Source organism: Aythya ferina, assembly GCF_964211825.1.
Source record: "Aythya ferina genome assembly, chromosome: 5".
In the NCBI taxonomy this organism is placed as follows: Eukaryota; Metazoa; Chordata; class Aves; order Anseriformes; family Anatidae; genus Aythya; species Aythya ferina.
This window is the reverse complement of record NC_140301.1, coordinates 26846105-26858371: the sequence shown is the minus strand read 5'-3', so window position 1 is coordinate 26858371 and position 12267 is coordinate 26846105. Positions and strand designations below refer to the sequence as shown.

General features: G+C 37.1%; 1 long non-coding RNA gene across 1 annotated transcript in view; it reads left to right on the top strand.

The window, feature by feature from the left end:
• LOC311437072 overlaps positions 1-1918 on the top strand; it is a 174209-nt gene extending 172291 nt beyond the window's left edge. The window contains exon 5 of the long non-coding RNA XR_014693280.1: positions 1272-1918. This is a non-coding gene — a long non-coding RNA (uncharacterized lncRNA). The remainder of the gene's footprint in view (positions 1-1271) is intronic.
• Positions 1919-12267: the final 10349 nt, after the last annotated feature.

The window sequence follows — 12267 nt, the reverse complement described above, 5'->3', positions numbered from 1 at the left end:
TCACAGTCTACAACTTCCTCGTAAGGGGGTGTCGAGAGGCAGGAGACCTTTTCTCCATTAACACCAGTGACAGGACCCGCGGGAACGGGGTTAAGCTGAGGCAGGGGAAATTTAGGCTTGACATCAGGAGGGGGTTCTTCACAGAGAGGGTGGTTGCACACTGGAACAGGCTCCCCAGGGAAGTGGTCACTGCGCCGAGCCTGTCTGAATTTAAGAAGAGATTGGACTGTGCACTTAGTCACATGGTCTGAACTTTTGGGTAGACCTGTGCGGTGTCAAGAGTTGGACTTGATGATCCTTAAGGGTCCCTTCCAACTCAGGATATTCTATGATTCTATGATTCTATGATCTCAGGGCACAGAGGAAATATATTTGCACTTCTTCTATTGCCTTGAGTGGAAGAAAATATCTTGTCTAAGTAATGTGATTCACTGTGAAACATCACTGGTCTAATAAGTAGGACTGCTTTTACTCACTTCTGTCATCCCTGAGCTCCTTCATCTCTGCTGTCTGGAGTTCCATGAGGTCTCCATGAGTAGGAACCCGCAGTTATTCCATTGGTGTAAGGAAACACCAATGCTTGGTGTTTCAGCTTGGCTTTCAGCTTCATCAGGTCTTTACTGGGGTACAAAATGCATTTCACAAAACCTCTTCAGTGGTTTTAATGGGATTTAACTGTAAACTTCTATAGTGTAGAGTTTCTGTCTGTAAAGATCATTTCTTAGAGACATCCTCTAGTCCTGTGGTGACTTTTGAGGTTACAGATCACTTCAAGCAGCTGACAGGAAAAGTTAATGAAAAACAGCAAGGTGAACACATAAAGGACATAGAATCTCATAATGAATCTAAAGAATGCCTGGCTATGAAAGCTGCAGCAAGCAGTAGGCATTGTACTGCAGCAAAACTTCCAGGCTGGGGGAACTGCAGAGAGTGGGATTTCCTTTCCCTCCACCAATGCCCAACCTCACACCATTGTCACCTCCTCCACCTGCACAGAGACAGCAGTGCTTTACATCTACATGATGTAGAAGAGAAGCTAAATTATTGCTATCCATGTTCTCATTATCCCTCTCATGCATGTAATAAGTGTTTGCTTATGCCCTGAGTGTCTAAACAAATAAAACTTTGGTTTGGGTAAAGCTTCAGTAGTGCAGTCCTATCAAACGTAAGTCCTTGAAAGCCCCAGTTTGTTCTAGCTGTCTTCTGATGTTGCTCTGGCAAACAGCTCTGGCCATTCTGTCCTCAGCCTGTTTTTTTTTTTTTTTTTTCAGGTAGAGTGCTGTTGTTGTTTGTCCTGAATGCTGCATTTAGAAAAAGACAAGTGTGTCCTCGAGGCCAGATATGTGCAGAAGTGTGAGGAACTCTGAGCCCTGATCATGGCCAGCCAAGTTCCTATCAAGCAATTACAAGTCTATGGGACACTATTTTTGTTAATCCATCCCCGTGTCTTGCAACTTTCTGACCATGTCCCACACCGAGAAGTCATGGTGACCATTTATATAACCCTCACCAAAGGCTGGTTCTGTAACTAACCAAGGTAGACAACAAATCAGTGCAGTGTGTGGTTCAGGAGAGCAGGTCCTGCACCATCCTGCACTGAGAAAGACTGTGGCTTTGATGTAGTGTCTTCTCATGCTCCCTGAGTTGTGAATGACTGTTTTGCTCCCAATATACATCTTATATAATCTATATATTACAAAATATTACAAACACTTTGTATTAGCTTGGATAAGGGCTACACACACACACCCCAAAAAAAAAAAAAAGAAAAGCTTTTATTATTATTATTATTATTAAAATATGTGACTATTGAGAAAAACAAACAAACAAAAACACAAACAAACAGAACGGCTCCCAAAAAATAAAAAATAAAAACAGTGTTCCTGAAGAAGATAAAATATTTCAAGAGAAGCAGACACTTTCTCTGCCACATTTATTTGATTGAAAATCTAATCTTCTATTTTTAAAAGTTTCATCTTACTATTTTTCACTTTTTAACAGAAAACAAAACAAAAAAAAAAATACAAAGGATTCCATTAAGCAGTCTGTGAGGAATTTTCTATGTATCCCATAGATCTGTGCACTCCATGCTCTATTGTTCTCTCTTGACAATGTATCAGCAGCAACAAAACAAAAGGTTAAAAGGAACATGGAAGGAACTGCACGGTGCTGAAGGCCAAATCTAGCCTTTTGTACTTTGTGAGGAGAAAACACTCGTTTGAGTGTTCATAACCATCACTCCTTAAAAATCAATTAAGATGAAGTGACATTAGAAGTTTGTAAAAATATGAGAACCAGTTTCACAGAAGTTGTTTTTAATTCTTTTTTTTTTTTTTTTTTTTTTTTTGACATGCTGAAACAGTATTTGTTGCTATCAGTAGAGAGGAACTTCTGTCCCGTGTTGCAGAAACCACTCAGCAATACCACACTTCAGCTGCTGGCTGTCTGCTCTGTCCCAGGCCATTCTCATTACTGCTCCTGCTATAGACTGGTACAGTTTCTGATGCTGCTTCTCGTTAGAATCTTGTGCCAGTGTGAAAGATGTCATAAACAGTTTTAACCTTCAGTTGAGGTATGGGAAGGGAATCTAAAGCAAGAGGAATTTCACCTGGTATTTTATATGCGTTGAGGTTGGGGTGGAGAGATATCAGGCAATCTCCTAATATTCTCCCTCACCACCACCCCTTTTTAATACCCAAATGACAAGCACTATTACTGTTACCCTGGAGCATGCTAGACAACACATTAATCTTCTTTACAGTAAAACACAAGCCAGCCTTGAATTACTAACAGAACAGACTAGAAAATTTCTGATAAAACATTTTCTGGTAGGAATTTGCTAGTTTGGACAAATTGGTATGTTTGCTGCGACACTGGGATTTTCCTCTGGTTCTTCTAGATGCCCAGCAGGCTGGGAGCTGCTCAGCAGCTGGGACTCCAGCAGTTAAGGGTGCTGCTGCTTTGGAGCAGGTCAGTCAGGAAAAGTCTTCCAGGGCGATCCCTCCTAGCCTGGCTCAGGAGATCTCAGTGCTCACAGGACTCTGGGGAAGCCTAGGAGATGACCTGCTCCCACGCTGAAGCTTTATTGCCTTTCACAGACAATTATGAAATGTTTGGCCTTTGTTCCAAACTGGAATAAACCCAGATTTCGAAATATCAAGATCCTGTGTGAAAGTCAATTAGTTCTCTCTGCAAAGCTGAAACTATGACCACATACTTCCCACGTGTAGCACCTGCATGGAGATGTCAGTGTTGAAATTCTGGAAATGCTGATGGGGTTGTGTTCAGCACTCTGGTAGATCAATGGCTGGAACATAGTGTTCTTCTTTACCTGTTAGAAGTGCAGATCTTCTGGAACTGCAAAGCTGAACTAGATGCTAGAAAGAACAAACAGGGAAGACATTAGATATTAGGTGACATTAGATATAACTTGGGATTTTCTTTCATTTAAGGTTTTAAGATGTGCTTATGTTGTAAAGTAATGCACATTGATTTCCCAATACCTTCAGAAGATAATGATCATGTGTAAAATACATAGAGAGAAGGCTTTTTTTTTTTTTTTTGACATGTTCAGTAGCTGAACTTCTTACAAGAGACTCTTCTGTTCTCATAAGAAGTGACTTGTTCTAAATATCCTGTCAACAAGGTAATTAATTTTCACCAATACTTTTTAAAAATATATATTTTCATGGTAAAGTTTCATTTATCCCCTTCAGTGGGCAGTGTAAAATGAATTTCTAGTGCATAATTTAATTGATATATTTCTCAATGTTCAGGTCAATTTATACTCAAACTGCTGTTCCCATGGGACTGAACAAAGCTACATCTTTTATACACTCTTTATCCTGCAGATGGTTATGTTATTACATACAAAGCTCACAATAATCTTCTAACAAACACATTCCCCACTAATCTTTTTCTAAGCTGCATGTTGAACGTAGGCAGGGGAGGCAAGAAGAAATTTTGTGATTCTCTTCAATGAAATAATGAACATTACACTTCTGTAAGCTTATATGTGCAAATATATGTTAGAGGAAGCAATCTGCAAATAAACAGTACTGCAGTTCTAAGAAAGAAGCCCCATCTCATACCTTTTTTGCTACTGTCAATCTGAAGTTGAGATAAAACATGCTACAGATACAGCAGTGATAGCCTTGGTTGGTGGTCACTGTGTGGTGATGGAGACGTCTGCACCAGGGCTGGTTATGAATAAGCTGTCCCCAAGAGATGGCACTTCAGTTGGTACAACTGCAAGTGCTCTAAAACGATACATGAAGTCTTTCAGCACTCTAAAGGAGCATAACTTTATAGAATAATTTTATTTAAAATCATTCTATCAAACGTAGGAGAAAAGTCTTACAATTTAATTTACCAGAATTGAATATGGTAGAACAGGTCAATGACACCTGTAGGAACAAGCTTTAAATACTAAATACTTCAGTTTGTAAATGAGTGCTTTTGTTCTTGAATTTATCTGGTATGTTTGAAGAGTACCACACCTTAGAGTCTTTCCTGTTTCATGAACAGCATTTTTGTTACCTAGTGTAGTACCTCTGTATTTCTGTGAAGCCTCTAGCAAAAGCCCCATCATGCATTTATCTTTGCATGTGAAAGGACATGTAAGATTATTACCTACTATGGGAATATGGTAAATCAAGTGAGTGAATTTTCTTGATAATTCAACAAAGCTGCCATATGGTTATGCTGATATATATATGTATTTTACATAGCATTTGCTGAGTGGGGATGTATTTCATTATATGTAACTAATTTGCTGTATGTATCTAAACCACAATATGCTGTAACAACAGCTTTTGTCCACTCCATTGCAGGTCAGCTGGGGGTATTCAGAAACTTCTGGTTCCCAGAATCGTTTCCTTCCGTGTCAATGTTAATAATTTCTGTTCAGGACCTCCCAGTTGTTTCTTTTCTATTTTAAATAAAATGTGTATGACACAATTAAAAATATGAGTTGTTGGAAGACTCCAGGCAAATATATTCTGTGCCTCTTCAAGAAGCTTTTGCAATATAGATTCAGTTCTCCTTCTGAAGGAAACTTTTGGCTGGAGTGCATACTCTTTTACTAGATTTCAAAATAGCAAACCAGAACATAAGGACAGAAGTTTTTTTTAGATACCCAAGAAGTAGATTTATACCCTTGTTAGAGTGAATAACCTCACTAATCAATCAGTGCCTCCTTGTATTGAGCCTGGAGAGCAGAATTTGGAGTCCATGCAGCATAGCAGCACTCTGAAACATATGGAAAACTCTCATTGCAGAGAGGAAGCTGGAATACTTTGTTGTAATGTGGAGGAATATGAAATGAGTTTGTTATGGAAAGATCAGAATCCTTAACCTACTGGACTTTGACATGCTGTTTGAAACATAGACTCGCAGAGCTGCCCTTTGGAAAAACAGAACCTTAGCGTAAGTGTACTGAACATACACAAAATTTGTTTTTCTAGGGTGAATAAACAGCAACATTGTTACAAAGCTATTTTCATATTTCCTTGGTGCATGACTAAGTTTTAATGATTTTTTTTTTAATCACTGAATGAGGCTTTCATATTTCTCAAGCTATTCAAGTCCCTCCCACTCTCACAGTCCTCAGAGCTTTGCAGCCAGCCTTACTCAGAGGACATTCCAGACTTGTCACTGCACAGCTGCTCTTGGCAGCCAGCCCTCTGTGCAAGGGCTTTGCCAAAGCATTGCTTGGACCCCCCAAACACTATCCTGAAACAATGGCTGATACTATGACATTTGCACAAACGCTACATATCTTTTTGCCTTAGAATGAATTTGTTTATTTCAATTATAAAATGTGTTGTATCTTTGATGTCACTGGATTTACTCTCAAAGCCTACTGTGGAAATTACCTCGATGCCTTATGTTCCACATACAGGCTGGTGGGCAGGATAAGCTTAAAAAATGGAGCTGGTGATAAGATTCACTACATTCTATTTGGTGTATGCTTGCTCTTTGCTCATGGAGTTATACTTTCTAAATTTTTGAAGTGCTTGCTTTAAAGATCAGCCAAGTAAAGAAATAAAAGGTTAAAAACCTACTTGGAAGAGGTTTCTTTCCTTTTCCTTACGCGCTGAATTTCACACTGGTCATTTTTCATGCCTGGTCCTCAAGTATTTGATTACAGGCAGTGAAAGGCAGGAAGGTGTGCATTTCTGTTATATCATGTGTGAATGCCAGAAAGAGTTTGATAAGAGTTTGATGCAGTTTATAGTAAATCATTAAAAAAAAAAAAAAAAAAAGCAGATAGGAAATTATCTCTGAAAAAGCTATGTTAGACCTCAGAGGTCTTGAGTGTTTCACACAACTATTATTTATAATTTTTATCATCCTCAAAGCATTTTGAACCAAAGTACTAGAAATTCTCCCTCCACAAAGGAAAAAAGGACTTTAGAAATAGTGGCAATTAAACATTACAAAAATGCTTAGAGACTTTTCAACATAGTATATTAAAAATATACATCAGGTTCTGCATTTTTTAATTCAAGACAAGCTAATCTTCCAATTTAAAATCATGATTTTGGTTTAAACTGAATGTGGTGCTGGTGAAACATGCCCCCTCAAAAAATCAGAAATCCTTTTTGCATATAGCAGGAAAAGTATATGGCAATAGCAATGAAAACGTGCCTCCTACCAGTGTTGGTTTGAGGGAACATGTCTGGCCTCAACTGAGCAAAGTGCCTCAATGTGCTTTCTAAAGGAGGGTATGCTTAAGTCCCAAATAAAACTATTTGCTGGGAGGGAATCAGTCTCTGCCCACTGGCACCTTATTTCAGCTGTGTATTTCTCCAGCATGGGTTTCATCTTTGTTATGTTTTTTGGACCAGAAAATTGTTTTTTTTTTTTTTTTTTTTTTTTTTTAAGGCCAAACTCAAATTATTATTATTATTATTTTTTTTCAGGAAGAGAGCTTTTTTTTGGTATTTTAAAAATTCTAGTTGGGAATTCCAAACATTCAAAACACAAGCAATTCTAGTATCATATTTTAGCCACTTTTTCAACAGTGTTCCTTCTCAGTTCTTGGTTTGAACCTAACTAAAGAAGTGGTGATGGCAGTTTTTTCATTAATATTGCTGTGGGCAAGTAGAGGAAAAAAAGTACTAAGACTTGGGAAAATAATCGGGCCTCTCAAGAAATAAGCCAGTATTTTGCAATTGTTGCTTTCTTCTAAAAGTGTTTTTTTGTTTGGTTGGTTGGTTTTGTGTGTGTGTGTGCGTTTGCAAGTGTTTTTTGTTTGTTTGTTTGTTTGTTGTTGTTGTTGTTGTTTTAATGTGTAGGCTGCTCATTTGGAAACATCAAACACAATTACAATTTACCCGACTGTAAGGATGTTTTTATCAATATTGATTGAAGCAGTTATTCTTAGGCATGTCTTAGAAAATATTAGTTACTCTGCAAGTTGCTTTGATTAGGTAAATTTTTAAATGGCAATTACTGGAAATTATATGAACCTATGAAGCTGGAAACCAAAGTTCAGGCTCATGCTACTGTTAACAGATTACAGTTATATTAGACCTTTTTCTCAGTTATCGTGGTACTTCTTTTGTTTGATCTTTGTACCTTTCTATCCTGCATACAGTAATTTTAATTTCATAAACTATAGAATGCACTTCTAAATCTGATAAATTCTTAAAACATAAATTTAATATTTAATATTTTTTAATTATTTTTAGACATGAACTTCAAATGTAGTACTTTCCAATAATACTCTGCATGCATGCATGATTTGATCAGCTTTTGAGCTTGGTGTAGTAGTAAGATAGAAATGTGGCATGAAGTTGTTCATTTTATTTCCTTTGCTCAATTTACAAGTGCTATAAGTTTATTCTCTATCTCCTAACTGCCAGCTCTAGTGCCTCCAAATGGAAAATCCATGATATGAAAAAATGAAAAGACAAACAGTTATGAGACAGATTTCTCCAAAACAAAGTTTAGTTCACTTAGAACAGGGTGACTCAACCTTCCCCATTAGAAAGCTAGTTACCCTTTCACTGGGGAATAAGAAAACACTGAATCTACTTTTATGCCAACTCCTGTAATGTAGAATTTTTCTTTTCTTATGGTTTTGTTTGTCATACACAACTTCTCAACTTGTGATTAAACATGCAAACATTACCTATTTATTGACTCAGCTAGAATGGAATCTGTTGGCCTACTAGTTAAGTGACATTTAGCTGTGCTGATGTCTTTGTTGTTCTGACTTGAAGTCCAAAGTGCAACAGATTCATCTGATGCTAGTACTAGGATTCATCTGATTTATTTATTTTTTTATTATATCATTTATGTCTACAAAGACATTGAATGAAATGGCACTCTAAATCTCTGCAGACTGGAGAGTTCTGTGAAGATTTTTCGTTCTTTATGGAAACTAACATAGGCCAAATAAGACCATTATCTTTATATTCCAAATGAATAAAATCTTAAGAGATTCCTTTACACTCTTTCAAGAATGTTCAATTGGTTTCTTTTACATGTTAAAAAGCCATAAAATCCCACACCTCATTGGCACATGGGTTCTTACAAATGTTGTTAGAGAAAAAACTGAAGATGTTTTACCATGCTCTGACTAGGCTAAGTTCATAGGGACTGTTGATGGAAACCTGTATGATTAGCAGAACTATTAGTTATTTTGCTATCAGTAAAATACAGCTGAAGCTACAAAACAACTGTTCAACTGCTAACAGGCAGAACTAGTAGTTCAGCCGCTGATAGACAAGAAGTGATGAGAGGCATTAGTGATTTAATATTGTCAGTGATTTTGTTTTTTATGGCAACAACAAACAATTTCTTACTAAAATCCACAGGGGGCTCATGACTAACAGAAAGTAACCAGCCCTCAACTTTCCCATACAAGGTCTACTAGTTAAAAATAAATAAATGTGAGATGAACAACTGACGCCTGCATTGAAATGTCTGATCAAGTGGTCTGGAATAAAGTTCAAGGAAATAAAAGAAGATGAAAAAAAAAAAAAAAAGTCGCATTAATTAATCACAGGATGACTAAATCTCCAGGAAAAAAGTCCAGTGTCTAGGTAATCTTAGAATGTACCAGAAGAGGCATTTTCAATAGAATGTATTAATGCTTTTGTACACAGCTCTAGGAGACCTAATCCAAAATGAAAAATGTGTACAGTTCTCATCCCCCTTCTTTAAGGAAAATAAGGGGTCTGGAATAAATGCTTTACCGAATCTAGTGAAGCAAATATAAAGATGTAAAATTGTTTTCTTGAAGTATAGCCAGAATAAGCATCAGTGAGGAACAAAGAGACATACAATATGAAGCATGAATTTAGACTGGAGATAAAAAGTTTCTGACTCTCAAAAGAGTGAGTTTCTGAAACAGTCGATGGGAACAAAAAGAATGAATATGATTCAGTTGCCTACACCTCAGTTATACAGATTTACTGAATTTGGTATTTGTGTAATCTAAATTGAAAACAAGGAAGAGGTTAAAGATGAAAATTAAAGAAGGAATGTGCCTCAGCATTTTTCTGAACAGGCATGCTTTATTTTGTAGGAATACATCGAAAAGTTGTATGTAAGTATGCAGAGTTAGACACTAAGCCAGTAGTCATTCAATTTCTGGAAATCTAAGCAATGATATAATTCAGATAATTATTATCAGTAGGCAATGTTTATTAATCTACATTCACGGAGCACCTTTTTTCTTGAAGAGTATATAAAGCCTCTTTTGACTTCACCAAACTAATAGCCTGTGTAGACACTTTACTGTCCAAACTGAGTTTAAGAGAAGTTCTGGCCAAGATACCAGCTTCTGTCCCCCTGTACAGACAACAAACACTCTGAGTCTGTGCAATCTATAAACTTTAGAGATCAGTTTATCTACTCTTGGTGCCTTTATTTGACTCACTGTAACCTTGTCATATTGTTTTTGAGATGAAATATGCAGAATTAATCACAGTATTTAAGGGGAAGCTGTTTGACAATAAAGATGTATATATTTCCACATTTATACCTCTGTCATTCCTTATAAAGTCTGAGATCTTGTTTGCCTTTTTATTTATTTATTTATTTATTTATTTATTGTCAGCAGCTGAACGTGAGCAGGGGTTTTCACTTACCTTGAAGCCAAACCTTGCAATGCGAATGTAAGACTTGCCAACTAGCCAACTTTTTTCCCTTTCTGTTTCACTCTGCATTTGGAAATGATACAAAAGCAATTGTTGCTTGTCTTGGTATTCAGATAACCCACAAAACTAGGAGGATTTCAGCATGGGCCAAAGTTACATTTCTCTGTAAAACACTCAATACATAGTTTCTTAATGAGTGTTTCTTGTGTGCTCTCTGTATTGGCAATGCTGTTGCTCTATAATACCCCTCTGCTGTACAAAAAAGGGATTTCCAAATCCCAAGTGTGATTCTCCTACTGTGGGAGCAGAGGTATGGCTGGCTCTTGGGGCCTTTCTCGTCAGAGGTTGAGGGCAAAGGGATTGGAAACCTAAAGGACCTTTGTCATTAAAGACCTAAAGATAATGTAGAAAATGGACACAGGGCTTTTCAAACTACATATGGTTCCAGGGCTTTTCAAACTGCATATGGTTCGTTGAATATGTGAAGCAAGGTAAGGTGATTGTGTCTGGAGTATAACCTTTTAAATTATATCTGGCTTACAGGCAAATTCAAGGCATTTGAAAAGAACTTAAATGGCAGCTTATCATTTCTTTGTAATGAAATATGGTGTATGCTGTTTATTTATTTATGCAAATGTTTACCTATGTTGCCATATTCCCTGGAAGCAACTGGTCAGATGCTATCCAGTATATAGAACTAGAAAATGAGAACCCAAACACCTTAGAAGATAAGGAGTGGGAGAAGAGGAGCTCTTGAAAGAGAGATTGCTGGGGAACTGAAAGGGATCAATCAGCCAGTATCAGGACAATGTCTGTTGACACCATATACAAGTACCTAAACAAGCAAGGTCTGAAGTATGGAAGAGAACATGAGGGAGAAGCACATCTAAGCTAGACAGGGTAGCTGCAAAAGTAATGTCATAAACAAAGAAATATAGAAATGGTTCTCATCTCTCTGACAGCCAGGAACTAAAGAGAACTGGCTATGAAGATAATCCTGTTAACTAAAACTTAATTAGTCATGGAGCAAGCAGCTAAGGATACATTCTCCATAGAGAATGGATGAGGAGAGAATCGGATAGGTGTAAAGAGAACAAAAGTAAGAACTGGTAGAGAATGGGAGATTAGAGCGAAAAGCATGAGTACAAACAAGGTGAGAAGATAATAAAGAAGGATGTGGATATAGGATCTGAATTTTTGCTGCTGGGAGATGGTGATTAAGATAAAGACCAGGAAATGATCTATCTTAAAGGACACATAGAGAGAAGAGAGGGGGAAATGGAGAAAACAGGATCATTATGGGGAGGGAAGGCAGAGGAGGTCTGTAAAAGTGTCCAAGTATCAGTGGTTTTGTCAGAAGAATACGAGTACACCATGGAAGTTCTTAAAACTGGGCAGTGCAGTAAAGGTGCTGCTGTGCAGACCTGTTCAGGTAGCTGTTTTGTCAAGCATAATTTTCTTGTTCATTACTGAATCATATTTTTCCAAGTTAAAGAAAAAAGAACCTGGGATGTTTTCTTGAGAATCTAGCTGATGACAACATATTTACTGAACTTCTCACAAAAGTCATTGCATAAATATTTGACTCTGATTGTGATTTCAGCAAGTTTATTTCCAAGAGCTAGATTTATAGATAAAATTCCATGTACCCAGTCTCCAAGCAAAACAACAAAGACTGAGAATATGAGAGAGACAAAGTTACTGGGTTTTGTTGTAACATATTATTTTCAGCTACTCATTTTTGTGTTTGGATATAAATCACAGAAACTAAATGAAGCTAGCTGGAGAACATCCCTTCAGTTGTAATAATTTGCATTTCAATGTTAAATCCTTTTGCCCCCTCCTCTCTGGGTACTCAACAAAGTCCTTGCTGCAGTTTTAGCCAAAAAGTCCTGCAAAGCAAGGCAAAATCTGAACACTGTTGAATTAAAAGATTGAAGTAATATGTGACTGTTCAGGGTAACATAAATGTAGAATTCCGGCTATAATCTGATTTAAGAGATTGCATAATGCAGAGACTTCGTTTATACTGGTTGAGTAAAATCCTGATTTACAATGGAGACCTGAATCAATTGAAAGTTCTCTATCTTTTTCCACAGTCATATTTTTAGAGAATAAACTGTTGGACATAAGGACGTATGCAAGGAAATGA